This window comes from Oncorhynchus tshawytscha, linkage group LG13, assembly GCF_018296145.1.
Source record: "Oncorhynchus tshawytscha isolate Ot180627B linkage group LG13, Otsh_v2.0, whole genome shotgun sequence".
Classification (NCBI taxonomy): Eukaryota; Metazoa; Chordata; class Actinopteri; order Salmoniformes; family Salmonidae; genus Oncorhynchus; species Oncorhynchus tshawytscha.
In genome coordinates, this window is record NC_056441.1 from 77,626,844 (window position 1) to 77,640,535 (window position 13,692).

The 13,692-nt window shown below is 42.8% G+C and overlaps 1 protein-coding gene across 1 annotated transcript in view; it reads left to right on the forward strand.

Annotated features, from left to right (window-relative positions):
* robo1 (roundabout, axon guidance receptor, homolog 1 (Drosophila)) overlaps nt 1-13,692 on the forward strand; it is a 423,568-nt gene that overhangs the window by 379,169 nt on the left and 30,707 nt on the right. The window lies entirely within an intron of this gene.

Sequence of the window (13,692 nt, forward strand, 5' to 3'; positions counted from 1 at the left end):
TGTCTACTATGAGAGGGAGTGTTGTCTACATGTCTACTATGAGAGGGAGTGTAGTCTACATGTCTACTATGAGAGGGAGTGTTGTCTTCATGTCTACTATGAGAGGGAGTGTTGTCTACATGTCTACTGTGAGAGGGAGTGTTGTCTACATGTCTCATATGAGAGGGAGTGTTGTCTACATGTCTACTATGAGAGGGAGTGTTGTCTACATGTCTTCTATGAGAGGGATTGTTGTCTACATGTTTAATATGAGAGGGAGTGTTGTCTACATGTCTCTTATGAGAGGGAGTGTTGTCTACATGTCTACTATGAGAGGGATTGTTGTCTACATGTCTCCTATGAGAGGGAGTGTTGTCTACATGTCTACTATGAGAGGGAGTTTTGTCTACATGTCTACTATGAGAGGGAGTGTAGTCTACATGTCTACTATGAGAGGGAGTGTTGTCTCATGTCTACTGTGAGAGGGAGTGTTGTCTGCATGTCTACTATGAGAGGGAGTGTTGTCTACATGTTTAATATGAGAGGGAGTGTTGTCTACATGTCTCTTATGAGAGGGAGTGTTGTGTACATGTCTAATATGAGAGGGAGTGTTGTCTACATGTCTCTTATGAGAGGGAGTGTTGTCTACATGTCTAATATGAGAGGGAGTGTTGTCTACATGTCTCTTATGAGAGGGAGTGTTGTGTACATGTCTAATATGAGAGGGAGTGTTGTCTACATGTCTTCTATGAGAGGGAGTGTTGTCTACATGTTTAATATGAGAGGGAGTGTTGTCTACATGTCTACTATGAGAGGGAGTGTTGTCTACATGTCTCTTATGAGAGGGAGTATTGTCTACATGTCTACCATGAGAGGGAGTGTTGTCTACATGTCTACTATGAGAGGGAGTGTAGTCTACATGTCTCTTATGAGAGGGAGTGTTGTCTACATGTCTACTATGAGAGGGAGTGTAGTCTACATGTCTACTATGAGAGGGAGTGTTGTCTTCATGTCTACTATGAGAGGGAGTGTTGTCTACATGTCTACTGTGAGAGGGAGTGTTGTCTACATGTCTACTATGAGAGGGAGTGTTGTCTACATGTCTACTGTGAGAGGGAGTGTTGTCTACATGTCTTCTATGAGAGGGAGTGTTGTCTACATGTTTAATATGAGAGGGAGTGTTGTCTACATGTCTCTTATGAGAGGGAGTGTTGTCTACATGTCTACTATGAGAGGGATTGTTGTCTACATGTCTCCTATGAGAGGGAGTGTTGTCTACATGTCTACTATGAGAGGGAGTTTTGTCTACATGTCTACTATGAGAGGGAGTGTTGTCTACATGTCTACTATGAGAGGGAGTGTTGTCTTCATGTCTACTATGAGAGGGAGTGTTGTCTACATGTCTACTGTGAGAGGGAGTGTTGTCTACATGTCTACTATGAGAGGGAGTGTTGTCTACATGTCTACTGTGAGAGGGAGTGTTGTCTACATGTCTACTATGAGAGGGAGTGTTGTCTACATGTTTAATATGAGAGGGAGTGTTGTCTACATGTCTCTTATGAGAGGGAGTGTTGTGTACATGTCTACTATGAGAGGGAGTGTTGTCTACATGTCTACTATGAGAGGGAGTGTTGTCTACATGTCTACTATGAGAGGAGTGTTGTCTACATGTCTACTATGAGAGGGAGTATTGTCTACATGTCTCATATGAGAGGGAGTGTTGTCTACATGTCTACTATGAGAGGGAGTGTTGTCTACATGTCTACTATGAGAGGGAGTGTTGTCTACATGTCTACTATGAGAGGGAGTGTTGTCTACATGTCTACTATGAGAGGGAGTGTTGTCTACATGTCTACTGTGAGAAGGAGTGTTGTCTACATGTCTACTATGAGAGGGAGTGTTGTCTACATGTCTACTATGAGAGGGAGTGTTGTCTACATGTCTACTATGAGAGGGAGTGTTGTCTACATGTCTACTGTGAGAGGGAGTGTTGTCTACATGTCTACTATGAGAGGGAGTGTTGTCTACATGTCTACTGTGAGAGGGAGTGTTGTCTACATGTCTTCTATGAGAGGGAGTGTTGTCTACATGTTTAATATGAGAGGGAGTGTTGTCTACATGTCTCTTATGAGAGGGAGTGTTGTCTACATGTCTACTATGAGAGGGATTGTTGTCTACATGTCTCCTATGAGAGGGAGTGTTGTCTACATGTTTCTTATGAGAGGGAGTGTTGTCTACATGTCTACTGTGAGAGGGAGTATTGTCTACATGTCTCTTATGAGAGGGAGTGTTGTCTACATGTCTCTTATGAGAGGGAGTATTGTCTACATGTCTACTATGAGAGGGAGTGTTGTCTACATGTCTACTATGAGAGGGAGTGTAGTCTACATGTCTACTATGAGAGGGAGTTTTGTATTCATGTCTACTATGAGAGGGAGTGTTGTCTACATGTCTACTGTGAGAGGGAGTGTTGTCTACATGTCTACTATGAGAGGGAGTGTTGTCTACATGTCTACTGTGAGAGGGAGTGTTGTCTGCATGTCTACTATGAGAGGGAGTGTTGTCTACATGTTTAATATGAGAGGGAGTGTTGTCTACATGTCTCTTATGAGAGGGAGTATTGTCTACATGTCTACTATGAGAGGGAGTGTTGTCTACATGTCTACTATGAGAGGGAGTGTTGTCTACATGTCTCATATGAGAGGAAGTGTTGTCTACATGTCTACTATGAGAGGGAGTGTTGTCGACATGTCTACTATGAGAGGGAGTGTTGTCTACATGTCTACTATGAGAGGGAGTGTTGTCTACATGTCTACTATGAGAGGGAGTGTTGTCTACATGTCTACTGTGAGAAGGAGTGTTGTCTACATGTCTACTATGAGAGGGAGTGTTGTCTACATGTCTACTATGAGAGGGAGTGTTGTCTACATGTCTACTATGAGAGGGAGTGTTGTCTACATGTCTACTGTGAGAGGGAGTGTTGTCTACATGTCTACTATGAGAGGGAGTGTTGTCTACATGTCTACTGTGAGAGGGAGTGTTGTCTACATGTCTTCTATGAGAGGGAGTGTTGTCTACATGTTTAATATGAGAGGGAGTGTTGTCTACATGTCTCTTATGAGAGGGAGTGTTGTCTACATGTCTCCTATGAGAGGGAGTGTTGTCTACATGTTTCTTATGAGAGGGAGTGTTGTCGACATGTCTACTATGAGAGGGAGTGTTGTCTACATGTCTACTGTGAGAGGGAGTATTGTCTACATGTCTCTTATGAGAGGGAGTGTTGTCTACATGTCTCTTATGAGAGGGAGTATTGTCTACATGTCTACTATGAGAGGGAGTGTTGTCTACATGTCTACTATGAGAGGGAGTGTAGTCTACATGTCTACTATGAGAGGGAGTGTTGTCTTCATGTCTACTATGAGAGGGAGTGTTGTCTACATGTCTACTGTGAGAGGGAGTGTTGTCTACATGTCTACTATGAGAGGGAGTGTTGTCTACATGTCTACTGTGAGAGGGAGTGTTGTCTGCATGTCTACTATGAGAGGGAGTGTTGTCTACATGTTTAATATGAGAGGGAGTGTTGTCTACATGTCTCTTATGAGAGGGAGTATTGTCTACATGTCTACTATGAGAGGGAGTGTTGTCTACATGTCTACTATGAGAGGGAGTGTTGTCTACATGTCTCTTATGAGAGGGAGTGTTGTCTACATGTCTACTATGAGAGGGAGTGTTGTCGACATGTCTACTATGAGAGGGAGTGTTGTCTACATGTCTACTATGAGAGGGAGTGTTGTCTACATGTCTACTATGAGAGGGAGTGTTGTCTACATGTCTACTGTGAGAGGGAGTGTTGTCTACATGTCTACTATGAGAGGGAGTGTTGTCTACATGTCTACTATGAGAGGGAGTGTTGTCTACATGTCTACTATGAGAGGGAGTGTAGTCTACATGTCTACTGTGAGAGGGAGTGTTGTCTACATGTCTACTATGAGAGGGAGTGTTGTCTACATGTCTACTGTGAGAGGGAGTGTTGTCTACATGTCTTCTATGAGAGGGAGTGTTGTCTACATGTTTAATATGAGAGGGAGTGTTGTCTACATGTCTCTTATGAGAGGGAGTGTTGTCTACATGTCTACTATGAGAGGGATTGTTGTCTACATGTCTCCTTTGAGAGGGAGTGTTGTCTACATGTCTACTATGAGAGGGAGTGTTGTCTACATGTCTCTTATGAGAGGGAGTGTTGTCTACATGTCTCTTATGAGAGGGAGTATTGTCTACATGTCTACTATGAGAGGGAGTGTTGTCTACATGTCTACTATGAGAGGGAGTGTTGTCTACATGTCTACTATGAGAGGGAGTGTTGTCTACATGTCTCTTATGAGAGGGAGTGTTGTCTACATGTCTACTATGAGAGGGAGTGTTGTCTACATGTCTACTATGAGAGGGAGTGTTGTCTACATGTCTCTTATGAGAGGGAGTGTTGTCTACATGTCTACTATGAGAGGGAGTGTTGTCTACATGTCTACTATGAGAGGGAGTGTTGTCTACATGTCTCTTATGAGAGGGAGTGTTGTCTACATGTCTCTTATGAGAGGGAGTGTTGTCTACATGTCTCTTATGAGAGGGAGTGTTGTCTACATGTCTCTTATGAGAGGGAGTGTTGTCTACATGTCTCTTATGAGAGGGAGTGTTGTCTACATGTCTACTATGAGAGGGATTGTTGTCTACATGTCTCCTATGAGAGGGAGTGTTGTCTACATGTTTCTTATGAGAGGGAGTGTTGTCTACATGTCTACTGTGAGAGGGAGTATTGTCTACATGTCTCTTATGAGAGGGAGTGTTGTCTACATGTCTCTTATGAGAGGGAGTATTGTCTACATGTCTACTATGAGAGGGAGTGTTGTCTACATGTCTACTATGAGAGGGAGTGTAGTCTACATGTCTACTATGAGAGGGAGTGTTGTCTTCATGTCTACTATGAGAGGGAGTGTTGTCTACATGTCTACTGTGAGAGGGAGTGTTGTCTACATGTCTACTATGAGAGGGAGTGTTGTCTACATGTCTACTGTGAGAGGGAGTGTTGTCTGCATGTCTACTATGAGAGGGAGTGTTGTCTACATGTTTAATATGAGAGGGAGTGTTGTCTACATGTCTCTTATGAGAGGGAGTATTGTCTACATGTCTACTATGAGAGGGAGTGTTGTCTACATGTCTACTATGAGAGGGAGTGTTGTCTACATGTCTCATATGAGAGGGAGTGTTGTCTACATGTCTACTATGAGAGGGAGTGTTGTCTACATGTCTACTATGAGAGGGAGTGTTGTCTACATGTCTACTATGAGAGGGAGTGTTGTCTACATGTCTACTATGAGAGGGAGTGTTGTCTACATGTCTACTGTGAGAATGAGTGTTGTCTACATGTCTACTATGAGAGGGAGTGTTGTCTACATGTCTACTATGAGAGGGAGTGTTGTCTTCATGTCTACTATGAGAGGGAGTGTTGTCTACATGTCTACTGTGAGAGGGAGTGTTGTCTACATGTCTACTATGAGAGGGAGTGTTGTCTACATGTCTACTGTGAGAGGGAGTGTTGTCTACATGTCTTCTATGAGAGGGAGTGTTGTCTACATGTTTAATATGAGAGGGAGTGTTGTCTACATGTCTCTTATGAGAGGGAGTGTTGTCTACATGTCTACTATGAGAGGGATTGTTGTCTACATGTCTCCTTTGAGAGGGAGTGTTGTCTACATGTCTACTATGAGAGGGAGTGTTGTCTACATGTCTACTGTGAGAGGGAGTGTTGTCTACATGTCTCTTATGAGAGGGAGTATTGTCTACATGTCTACCATGAGAGGGAGTGTTGTCTACATGTCTACTATGAGAGGGAGTGTAGTCTACATGTCTACTATGAGAGGGAGTGTTGTCTACATGTCTCTTATGAGAGGGAGTATTGTCTACATGTCTACCATGAGAGGGAGTGTTGTCTACATGTCTACTATGAGAGGGAGTGTAGTCTACATGTCTCTTATGAGAGGGAGTGTTGTCTACATGTCTACTATGAGAGGGAGTGTTGTCTACATGTCTACTATGAGAGGGAGTTTGTCTACATGTCTCTTATGAGAGGGAGTGTTGTCTACATGTCTCTTATGAGAGGGAGTGTTGTCTACATGTCTCTTATGAGAGGGAGTGTTGTCTACATGTCTCTTATGAGAGGGAGTGTTGTCTACATGTCTCTTATGAGAGGGAGTGTTGTCTACATGTCTCTTATGAGAGGGAGTGTTGTCTACATGTCTCTTATGAGAGGGAGTGTTGTCTACATGTCTCTTATGAGAGGGAGTGTTGCTTACATGTCTACTGTGAGAGGGAGTGTTGTCTATATGTCTACTGTGAGAGGGAGTGTTGTCTACATGTCTACTGTGAGAGAGAGTGTTGTCTACATGTCTACTGTGAGAGAGAGTGTTTTGTTCGTCTGTGTTTGTCTCCTCTGTATGAATATGAAACATGAAATAATATAATTTAACATATGGATCATAATACCGTATTCCAAGAGACAGATGTACTTTTCATTTGCGGAGGAGCAGGTACCTGGGTGGTTTTACGTGTGTGGGAGTGAATTGTACCTTCCTCTGAAGGACACTAGGGGGAGGGCTTTAACTTCCTAATGCTTACAGCCCCGGCAGAGGAGGGGAAGGGAGGTGATGGGAGGAAAAGGAAAGGGAGGAGAGGAGAGTGGAAGGGAGGAGAGGAACAAAGGATTATCTCATCTGCCCAAACCCCCATCCTCTGCATCCCACAGAGAAGAGCACCATGTCTGGCCACAAGGCCGTGCCATAGCATTTAATTTAACAAACTCAGAGATGGCGATAGTTGTGTATGCACACACCCTACTCTTTTGAATGGATGGCCCTATGGAACGAGATGGGAGGAGTGACACAGAAGAGGGTGTGACAGAGACCAGTAGCCTATGTGTTGTTTTCCAGACTACCTGCTAGTCACCCATACTGAGACACTCATACATTCAGATACTGATGTTAGAGTCTCCTCACTCATCTAGAACACACATTAATGCTAATGTATCTACAGACTTGTTTGAAGTAAGCAGTGTTTTGGTATTGTCCTCCCTTTGTGCTCAAAGTATCTATATGGTTGGCTGTTGTTCCATAGCCGTTATGTGTCTGTCTATATGGTCTTGTTATTACCGTGTTATGTGATTGAGTCAGTTCTACAACCTGGATATGGGAGCTCTGCTCAAAGACAATCACCATTCTCTATCTCCACTGAACCACTCAGGTGATTGAGGAGCCATTTGGAGATTGTATTAATGTGTTCATTACTCAAAATGAATGACTGGAAACACTGAATAAGTCATTTGAAAAGGACACGAAAAAGAAAACTCAATACAATGTGAATATCTGCCAGGTTGGATTGTTTCAGTGGTAGTGTTGGGAGAGAATTACCAGTTAAAGCCGTTTGTTAAGTAGTGGTAGTGGTGGGAGAGAATTACCAGTTAAAGCCGTTTGTTAAGTAGTGGTAGTGATGGGAGAGAATTACCAGTTAAAGCCGTTTGTTAAGTAGTGGTAGTGTTGGGAGAGAATTATCAGTTAAAGCACACCGTTTGTTAAGTAGTGGTAGTGTTGGGAGAGAATTACCAGTTAAAGCACACCGTTTGTTAAGTAGTGGTAGTGTTGGGAGAGAATTACCAGTTAAAGCCGTTTGTTAAGTAGTGGTAGTGTTGGGAGAGAATTACCAGTTAAAGCACACCGTTTGTTAAGTAGTGGTAGTGTTGGGAGAGAATTACCAGTTAAAGCACACCGTTTGTTAAGTAGTGGTAGTGATGGGAGAGAATTACCAGTTAAAGCACACCGTTTGTTAAGTAGTGGTAGTGATGGGAGAGAATTACCAGTTAAAACCGTTTGTTAAGTAGTGGTAGTGTTGGGAGAGAATTACCAGTTAAAACACACCGTTTGTTAAGTAGTGGTAGTGTTGGGAGAGAATTACCAGTTAAAACACACCGTTTGTTAAGTAGTGGTAGTGTTGGGAGAGAATTACCAGTTAAAGCCGTTTGTTAAGTAGTGGTAGTGATGGGAGAGAATTACCAGTTAAAGCACACCGTTTGTTAAGTAGTGGTAGTGATGGGAGAGAATTACCAGTTAAAGCACACCGTTTGTTAAGTAGTGGTAGTGGTGGGAGAGAATTACCAGTTAAAGCACACCGTTTGTTAAGTAGTGGTAGTGATGGGAGAGAATTACCGTTTGTTAAGTAGTGGTAGTTGGGAGAAAACAAACCGTTTGTTAAGTAGTGGTAGTGGTGGGAGAGAATTACCAGTTAAACCGTTTGTTAAGTAGTGGTAGTGATGGGAGAGAATTACCAGTTAAACACCGTTTGTTAAGTAGTGGTAGTGATGGGAGAGAATTACCAGTTAAAGCCGTTTGTTAAGTAGTGGTAGTGTTGGGAGAGAATTACCAGTTAAAACACACCGTTTGTTAAGTAGTGGTAGTGTTGGGAGAGAATTACCAGTTAAAACCGTTTGTTAAGTAGTGGTAGTGTTGGGAGAGAATTACCAGTTAAAGCACACCGTTTGTTAAGTAGTGGTAGTGATGGGAGAGAATTACCAGTTAAAGCACACCGTTTGTTAAGTAGTGGTAGTGGTGGGAGAGAATTACCAGTTAAAGCACACCGTTTGTTAAGTAGTGGTAGTGATGGGAGAGAATTACCAGTTAAAGCCGTTTGTTAAGTAGTGGTAGTGGTGGGAGAGAATTACCAGTTAAAGCCGTTTGTTAAGTAGTGGTAGTGGTGGGAGAGAATTACCAGTTAAAGCACACCGTTTGTTAAGTAGTGGTAGTGTTGGGAGAGAATTACCAGTTAAAGCACACCGTTTGTTAAGTAGTGGTAGTGATGGGAGAGAATTACCAGTTAAAGCACACCGTTTGTTAAGTAGTGGTAGAGATGGGAGAGAATTACCAGTTAAAACCGTTTGTTAAGTAGTGGTAGTGTTGGGAGAGAATTACCAGTTAAAACACACTGTTTGTTAAGTAGTGGTAGTGTTGGGAGAGAATTACCAGTTAAAACACACCGTTTGTTAAGTAGTGGTAGTGTTGGGAGAGAATTACCAGTTAAAGCACACCGTTTGTTAAGTAGTGGTAGTGATGGGAGAGAATTACCAGTTAAAGCACACCGTTTGTTAAGTAGTGGTAGTGGTGGGAGAGAATTACCAGTTAAAGCACACCGTTTGTTAAGTAGTGGTAGTGATGGGAGAGAATTACCAGTTAAAGCCGTTTGTTAAGTAGTGGTAGTGGTGGGAGAGAATTACCAGTTAAAGCCGTTTGTTAAGTAGTGGTAGTGGTGGGAGAGAATTACCAGTTAAAACCGTTTGTTAAGTAGTGGTAGTGTTGGGAGAGAATTACCAGTTAAAACACACCGTTTGTTAAGTAGTGGTAGTGATGGGAGAGAATTACCAGTTAAAGCACACCGTTTGTTAAGTAGTGGTAGTGTTGGGAGAGAATTACCAGTTAAAGCACACCGTTTGTTAAGTAGTGGTAGTGTTGGGAGAGAATTACCAGTTAAAGCACACCGTTTGTTAAGTAGTGGTAGTGTTGGGAGAGAATTACCAGTTAAAACACACCGTTTGTTAAGTAGTGGTAGTGTTGGGAGAGAATTACCAGTTAAAAGCACACCGTTTGTTAAGTAGTGGTAGTGATGGGAGTTAAAGAACCGTTTGTTTACCAGTTGGGAGAAAAAACCGTTTGTTAAGTAGTGGTAGTGGTGGGAGAGAATTACCAGTTAAACACACCGTTTGTTAAGTAGTGGTAGTGATGGGAGAGAATTACCAGTTAAAAACACCGTTTGTTAAGTAGTGGTAGTGTTGGGAGAGAATTACCAGTTAAAACACACCGTTTGTTAAGTAGTGGTAGTGTTGGGAGAGAATTACCAGTTAAAACCGTTTGTTAAGTAGTGGTAGTGATGGGAGAGAATTACCAGTTAAAGCACCGTTTGTTAAGTAGTGGTAGTGTTGGGAGAGAATTACCAGTTAAAGCACACCGTTTGTTAAGTAGTGGTAGTGTTGGGAGAGAATTACCAGTTAAAGCACACCGTTTGTTAAGTAGTGGTAGTGATGGGAGAGAATTACCAGTTAAAACCGTTTGTTAAGTAGTGGTAGTGATGGGAGAGAAGCCGTTTGTTAAGTACCAGTTAAAATTACCAGTTAAAAGCACACCGTTTGTTAAGTAGTGGTAGTGTTGGGAGAATTACCAGTTAAACACACCGTTTGTTAAGTAGTGGTAGTGATGGGAGAGAATTACCAGTTAAAGCCGTTTGTTAAGTAGTGGTAGTGTTGGGAGAGAATTACCAGTTAAAACACACCGTTTGTTAAGTAGTGGTAGTGATGGGAGAGAATTACCAGTTAAAGCACACCGTTTGTTAAGTAGTGGTAGTGATGGGAGAGAATTACCAGTTAAAACACACCGTTTGTTAAGTAGTGGTAGTGATGGGAGAGAATTACCAGTTAAAACACACCGTTTGTTAAGTAGTGGTAGTGATGGGAGAGAATTACCAGTTAAAACACACCGTTTGTTAAGTAGTGGTAGTGGTGGGAGAGAATTACCAGTTAAAACACACCGTTTGTTAAGTGGTGGTAGTGGTGGGATAGAATTACCAGTTAAAACCGTTTGTTAATTAAGTAGTGGTAGTGGTGGGAGAGAATTACCAGTTAAAGCCGTTTGTTAAGTAGTGGTAGTGGTGGGAGAGAATTACCAGTTAAAACACACCGTTTGTTAAGTAGTGGTAGTGGTGGGATAGAATTACCAGTTAAAACCGTTTGTTAAGTAGTGGTAGTGTTGGGAGAGAATTACCAGTTAAAACACACCGTTTGTTAAGTAGTGGTAGTGATGGGAGAGAATTACCAGTTAAAGAACACCGTTTGTTAAGTAGTGGTAGTGATGGGAGAGAATTACCAGTTAAAGCACACCGTTTGTTAAGTAGTGGTAGTGATGGGAGAGAATTACCAGTTAAAGCACACCGTTTGTTAAGTAGTGGTAGTGATGGGAGAGAATTACCAGTTAAAACCGTTTGTTAAGTAGTGGTAGTGTTGGGAGAGAATTACCAGTTAAAACACACCGTTTGTTAAGTAGTGGTAGTGATGGGAGAGAATTACCAGTTAAAACACACCGTTTGTTAAGTAGTGGTAGTGGTGGGAGAGAATTACCAGTTAAAGCCGTTTGTTAAGTAGTGGTAGTGGTGGGAGAGAATTACCAGTTAAAACCGTTTGTTAAGTAGTGGTAGTGATGGGAGAGAATTACCAGTTAAAACACACCGTTTGTTAAGTAGTGGTAGTGGTGGGAGAGAATTACCAGTTAAAACCGTTTGTTAAGTAGTGGTAGTGATGGGAGAGAATTACCAGTTAAAACACACCGTTTGTTAAGTAGTGGTAGTGGTGGGAGAGAATTACCAGTTAAAACACACCGTTTGTTAAGTAGTGGTAGTGGTGGGAGAGAATTACCAGTTAAAACACACCGTTTGTTAAGTAGTGGTAGTGGTGGGAGAGAATTACCAGTTAAAACACATCGTTTGTTAAGTAGTGGTAGTGGTGGGAGAGAATTACCAGTTAAAACCGTTTGTTAAGTAGTGGTAGTGGTGGGAGAGAATTACCAGTTAAAACCGTTTGTTAAGTAGTGGTAGTGGTGGGAGAGAATTACCAGTTAAAACCGTTTGTTAAGTAGTGGTAGTGATGGGAGAGAATTACCAGTTAAAACCGTTTGTTAAGTAGTGGTAGTGGTGGGAGAGAATTACCAGTTAAAACCGTTTGTTAAGTAGTGGTAGTGGTGGGAGAGAATTACCAGTTAAAACCGTTTGTTAAGTAGTGATAGTGGTGGGAGAGAATTACCAGTTAAAACCGTTTGTTAAGTAGTGGTAGTGTTGGGAGAGAATTACCAGTTAAAGCCGTTTGTTAAGTAGTGGTAGTGTTGGGAGAGAATTACCAGTTAAAACCGTTTGTTAAGTAGTGGTAGTGATGGGAGAGAATTACCAGTTAAAACACACCGTTTGTTAAGTAGTGGTAGTGATGGGGGAGAATTACCAGTTAAAACACACCGTTTGTTAAGTAGTGGTAGTGATGGGAGAGAATTACCAGTTAAAACCGTTTGTTAAGTAGTGGTAGTGATGGGAGAGAATTACCAGTTAAAACACACCGTTTGTTAAGTAGTGGTAGTGATGGGGGAGAATTACCAGTTAAAACACACCGTTTGTTAAATAGTGGTAGTGATGGGAGAGAATTACCAGTTAAAACACGCCGTTTGTTAAGTAGTGGTAGTATAGCCTTTGGGCCCTAGTAGATCGCCACATTTAATTATAAGGCTATTTAGTCTGGCTGCTTCAAATCTAACATGTCAGCCCTGGGTTTACGATGTGGAAGTTTGGACAAGCAGAGAGCTGCTATTCTGTTCAGACAGCAGAGAGCTGCTATTCTGTTCAGACAGTAGAGAGCTGCTATTCTGTTCAGACAGCAGAGAGCCGGTAGTCTGTTCAGACAGTAGAGAGCTGCTATTCTGTTCAGACAGTAGAGAGCTGCTTTTCTGTTCAGACAGTAGAGAGCTGCTATTCTGTTCAGACAGCAGAGAGATGGTAGTGTGTTCAGACAGTAGAGAGCTGCTATTCTGTTCAGACAGTAGAGAGCTGCTATTCTGTTCAGACAGTAGAGAGCTGCTATTCTGTTCAGACAGCAGAGAGATGGTAGTCTGTTCAGATGGTGTAAAGGAGATAGAAACCTGGACAGGAGATGGATATCCTACTGCACTCCTCTTCTGTTCTGAAGCACTTTGTGGGTAAGTTGAGATGCCCGTCACCTCCTTTCATCTCAGTTCTGTTTAGTACTTTCAATGTTGGTGGTTTGGTGGAGCGTTGGTGGTTCAATGAGTGTTGGTGGTTCAATGAGTGTTGGTTGTTCAATGAGTGTTGGTGGTTCAGTGAGTGTTGGTGGTTCAGTGAGTGTTGGTGGTTCAGTAACTGTTGGTGGTTCAATGAGTGTTGGTGGTTTGGGGGAGCGTTGGTGGCTCAGTGAGTGTTGGTGGTTTGGGGCAGTGTTGGTGGCTCAGTGAGTGTTGGTGGTTTGGGGGAGTGTTGGTGGTTCAGTGAGTGTTGGTGGTTCAGTGAGTGTTGGTGGTTCAGTAACTGTTGGTGGTTCAATGAGTGTTGGTGGTTTGGGGGAGCGTTGGTGGCTCAGTGAGTGTTGGTGGTTTGGGGGAGCATTGGTGGCTCAGTGAGTGTTGGTGGTTTGGGGCAGTGTTGGTGGTTCAGTGAGTGTTGGTGGTTCAGTGAGTGTTGGTGGTTCAGTGACTGTTGGTGGTTCAATGAGTGTTGGTGGTTTGGGGCAGTGTTGGTGGCTCAGTGAGTGTTGGTAGTTCAGCGAGTGTTGGTGGTTCAGTGACTGTTGGTGGTTCAATGAGTGTTGGTGGTTTGGGGAGCGTTTGGTGGCTCAGTGAGTGTTGGTGGTTTGGGGGAGCGTTGGTGGTTCAGTGACTGTTGGTGGTTCAATGAGTGTTGGTGGTTTGGGGGAGCGTTGGTGGCTCAGTGAGTGTTGGTGGTTTGGGGCAGTGTTGGTGGTTCAGTGAGTGTTGGTAGTTCAGTGAGTGTTGGTGGTTTGCGGGAGTGTTGGTGGTTTGGTGGAGCGTTGGTAGTTCAGTGAGTGTTGGTGGTTTGCGGGAGTGTTGGTGGTTCAGTGAG